Here is a 5,155-nt window from a genome sequence, read left to right on the forward strand (position 1 = left end):
TAATTGTCAAGATATCAGAACTTAATGTTCAGAAAGAGATAACTACATTGCTATATGTATTTGGGGGGAATCCTTTTTAATAAGTCACAAATGCTAAGGTTAAAAAATTATTCTCAAAATTAAATGGATGATTAATAGCGAATTTGCAACAATAAAAACGACCTTGAAGCATAAAAATTCTAATTCATCACTTTACCTTTACAGATAAGTAGTTAGTGACTCGCTTTCCAAAATGTGGGAAGCTTTGAAAAAATGTAAACGAGACAAGTATATTGCTTAACCTCAGATAACCTCATCGAATCTACATAGAACAAACGCGAAGGAAAAGTATTTGTCACGTAAGTTTCAAATGTGGCCTTTCCAGATAAGCTGAAAGATTGAGATCTGTAATTGAAAAACGTGTATTACAAATCAAGTAGAAGAAAGGAGTTTTTATTGTGGATTCGTGTCAGTCAACCATCCGTTATGTTTCGAAAATTTAAATTTGAGGAATTGTGCAAGATATTAGCCTTGGGCATTAAAATAAATATCATGAACCTCTTCGAAATCGTCCCTATATAAAGCCCCTCTCATCAGCAAATAATATCTGTCTTCCGTTTTCGATTGTGAAGATTCTTCATCATGCAGTACATGGTAAGATTTTTTTTCTTTTATTTCTGATAGAACCTATCAAAAACTCTTGCAAAAATTTCTTCCTTTAATAATAATAATAAAAAATCAATTTTATTCTTTTCCTACTGTTTTTTTCGTTTGGCGTTTCTAGGAAACTTCAAAAGTATTTTTTAAAATAAGGTTATAATTTGATTTAATATATTTAATTATTTTTGTTTTTTTGAAAAATTTTTCTATACAAAATTTAGAAACCTTTTTCGTTAGGAAACAATTTTAGGATCATTTATTTCAAATGATTTCGTGAAATTTTCTATTAATTTGATAACTTAAAATGAAAGCGAAGAATTTTCTGTAAAATGCTTGAAACTCTTCTATGAAAACTCTTTGAAATTTTGCATGGCAAAGTTTCAGAACATTACGTTTTGAGTAAAAGCAATAAAAGAATCTACAATTCGGTGTAAATGCTTTTATGAAGCTTTGGCGCAAAGTTGAAGAAGAATTAGTTTTTCTATAAATTTTCTCAGATTTACCACACACTATAGATTTCATTTTCCCCCCCCTAATTTTCCTTCAAAATTTTGCAAAAGAATAAAGGGCATCTAATTCAATCGTTAAAAATGTGTATAATTTGATACGAAATTCCCTTATTACTCCAGTATTATTTTATTTTACTTTTTCAAACTATACATAAAATTGTAAGTATATTTACAATACTTTTAAATCGAATCTTTTGTCACTTTTTACTAAAAAGCTTTCAATTATACCAAAATTTTCATAGCTAATGATAATATATTATTTTAAAAGCTTCAAAACTTTATTATTGTTTAATTGATTAATTTAATTAAATTTTCATGCAACAGGTGTGGCGCCCTCTTGTAATGAATTTGAGAGAGACTTTTTTCGTATTTCATCATATTTATGATAATAAATTATAAATTAAATATTAAAAAATTGAAAAATTTTTAATAAAAAAATATATTTATTCAGATTTTAATAAGGATTTGTCTTTAAAACGATTTTATTAAATTTATTTAAATGTAAGATTTTTCTATGACATCTTGTTAATTAGATACTGATTAATAGCTATTTATTAATAGTTAATATGATTTGAATGTCTGATGAATTCTGAAAAACAAGCAACAGATTTACATTTCAAATTTACATTTCAAATTTATATGAATTATATATTTATGCTCGTTTGTAGAGTTATAAAATTATTAAAAAAATTAAAACCTTTTTTCCTTTCAGTTCACACTTCTTCTCTTAGCTAGCCTTATGGCTTTCTCTTTTGGTTACGGTTATGGTTATCCTTACGGATATACTTATGGTGCGGGATATCCATATACTTACGGTGGCCTGGTCGGGGGATATTATGGCTATGGAGGCCTCGGAAGCTATGGATATGGATTGTATGGCGGATATGACAATATCTATCTCAAGAAATGAACTGTCAAAAGGTTTGTTATACATACTATTATTATTATCATGAGAAATTTCTACGGAATCATGAAAAATACATCTTTCTCAAAATATAATAGGGAGATAACATTTCATTTTATAGAAACAATGGGCAATATTACTCTTTCCCCCCTTTATTGCCGTATTTAACGTTTCTCGTCGTTTTTAACACTTTTTATCGACCCTTACATCCACAGTATATATATCTTCAAGTTTACGTTTATGAAATTTTATTTTTTCCGAAATTTATATAAAGCAGTTCACTACGAGTTTCGGTGGAAGAGAGCATACGTGTAGATAAAAAAATAAGCCAACCGAGCTTCCATAGTCTTATTTGACGACATTTTAACTCTTTCTAGGGCCGTGGGAAGTATGCTTCCCACCAAATTTATCAATCTTTGTATTAAATTATGTAGGTTGGTATAAGTTCTGACAAATTTTTTTAGTAAGTCAGAAACTTAGATGCTTCAGTTCTTTATCTCAGACAAAATGATGTGTCTTGATTTGTTATTTAATTATCAATTTACCGAATTAATTAATTAATCAAATTAAATTTATCTAATAAGCTAAATGAATCCCTTTTCTTATTCTAATTTCAAGCCTAAAAATATTTTAACATAATATGACTAGAAAAAATGGCCCTTTAAAGGATTAAGCTGTTTACATGCGTAATAGTTCATTTTTACGACAACTGCTCATAGTTTTTACATTCAAGTTATGCACTCTTCAGAGTGATGGCGACTGTTAAGATACTTCAGAAATGGCATGTCGCGGACATTTTTATCAGCTTTAGAGTTTCTTGTAATGTTGCAGATATATTCACATTTTCTCAGCATTCAAGATTTATTACGTGTTCTACAAACTTCATTGAAAATTTAAACATCCAGCGTTAACATCCAAATTAAGTATTGGTGTTATGATTGGATCTCCTAATTTTATTTTCCTGTGTAATTTTGGCTTATTTTTATATTTCTTACTTCCCCTAAAAATTTTATACTAAATTTTGAAGCCACCTGTAAATTAACAATTTAATAAATTTTGAAGCCACCTGTAACTTAACAATTCGCTTCAACAAACGCCTGTTAAAGTTCAGAAAGTCTTGAATGAACCGGTTATGGTTATATTTTATAAATACTTTTATTAAAAAAGAGAATTGAATTCAGAAATGAACGCTATTATTTTATAAAAAAAGTATAAGTCAGTCAATAGAATATCTTGTTGTATTCAAAGCAGAAAGTAGTAGATTCACCCGAAAAGCTATATTTTTAAAATAGAGTAGGAAAAACGAAACCTTGGACATTACACACATCCAGTTGATAACAGTTGTTCAAAATTCTTAGTATTCGTAGAAGTGAACAGTATCATAGAACATAATTAATCCATTTCAACTGAATAAAGCTATAAAATCTGCATTAATTAAAAGATGAACAATTACTGAGCAAGCAATAAAGATCTTCAGAGATTATAATTTTGTTTAAACCAGTCTACATTTTCCTCTACTTTTCATTAACATGTGTCGAACGTGTTTTTGCAGTGATTAGATTGTTTTATTTAAAGAATCGTCTGATAAACCGAAAGCAAAATAAATTAAAGAATATTTCAATTCTGAAATTCGCTGCTTATTTTTTTTTTTAATCGATGATTAATAAAAATTTTTATTCAAAGGATTTCATTTCAAAAAAGAGAAATCGCTTCATAAAATTCGTATTGTTTTTACCTGACACTGAAGAAGTAATAAGATGCAATTATTTCTTGAAAGAAATCTATTGAATTGTTTATGTTTGTATAATTTTGTGTTGTGTGTAATTTTTGATATAGAGAAGGAAAAATTTTCGTTTATTATTTTAAATGAATAATCGGGAACTGGTTTCTCTTCCTGAAAATCATATCGATAATCCAGAAATATTTTTTTATTGTTATTAACTTTTATTCTATTGCTATTGATGTGATTCTTGGTATTAAAAAATATATTTTAGTCTGTGGTGAAAGCTAATAAGCCAGTTAACAGCTACTCTGCACGAGCAATTGCTTTTGTATCATGGTCATGTTACTGGACTGCGAAACCACAAGGTCCCAGGTTCAGTAACATGACCATGATACAAAAACAATTGTTCGTGCAGCGTAGTTGTTAACTGGCTTATTAGCTTTCACCACAAGTCTTTTATAAAGGAGTATATAATAATGAATATTTATAAATGTATATTGCTTATGTATATATACCATCATATTAATTTATATTTAATAATATAAACTAGTAAAGGAATACATCTTTTATAATATTTTTATTAATTATTCTTATTCATTGCAGGTCATAATGCGATGACATCTCAGGAAAATGTATCTAAATGAAAGTCTTTCTTGCCAATAATAAGAAACATCTTTGATCTGCATTAGAATTTAAGTATATTTTTAAGTAAAAATTTGCTTTATCTTAATTTGAAGAAACTGTATTTTATATTTTGTTAATCATTTGAAAATAAATATTTTAAACGCATTCTTGTTGAATTTTTTTGTGTTAATGATTTTGATCAGTTCTACTATTGAGAAATATTTTACCACTAAATATTCCTTGCTCAATTCTTTCATTTATTCATTGAATCAATACTGATAACCAATATATTGGGAATAAACATGTTATTGAAATAGTCAAGTCCTTCTTTTGCACAAATATCAAATAGGATTTTTATCGATGTTTCTGATTTATTAGTTATTAACGCATTGACTGCCGTGCTGAATTTCTTACAATATAATTTATACGAGCCCATCGGTCACCGGTGACCCCCACGCTAGTCAAGGTGTTAACATAATTTTTATTCGATATCAATATTTTCTTTAAATATAAAATAAAATTAATTTTACGCAAATAATGTTTCAGTAATGTTTATATCTAGACACATTTTCTTTAGACAAGAAAGATTTAAATCCTTTGGTATATCTTCTAAGTAGTAATTACCAAATTTTGAGAAAAAAAGTTTATATAATTGAATCACAATATTAAAGCCACCTAATTAATAATGAAATAATCTCTCCTATAGTAATAATTAGGTTCTGTAAAAGGAATGCAATAAGATTAAAGAATGTTGAA

General features: G+C 27.4%; 1 long non-coding RNA gene across 1 annotated transcript; it reads left to right on the forward strand.

Annotated features, from left to right (window-relative positions):
* Positions 1–273: 273 nt before the first annotated feature.
* On the forward strand, positions 274–4,558 carry LOC129988696 (uncharacterized). The gene is made up of 3 exons (XR_008785670.1): positions 274–633; positions 1,861–2,069; positions 4,379–4,558. It is a non-coding gene; the product is annotated as an uncharacterized LOC129988696 (long non-coding RNA).
* The last annotated feature ends 597 nt before the right edge of the window (positions 4,559–5,155 follow it).

This window comes from Argiope bruennichi, chromosome 10 (assembly GCF_947563725.1).
Source record: "Argiope bruennichi chromosome 10, qqArgBrue1.1, whole genome shotgun sequence".
NCBI classification, from domain to species: Eukaryota; Metazoa; Arthropoda; class Arachnida; order Araneae; family Araneidae; genus Argiope; species Argiope bruennichi.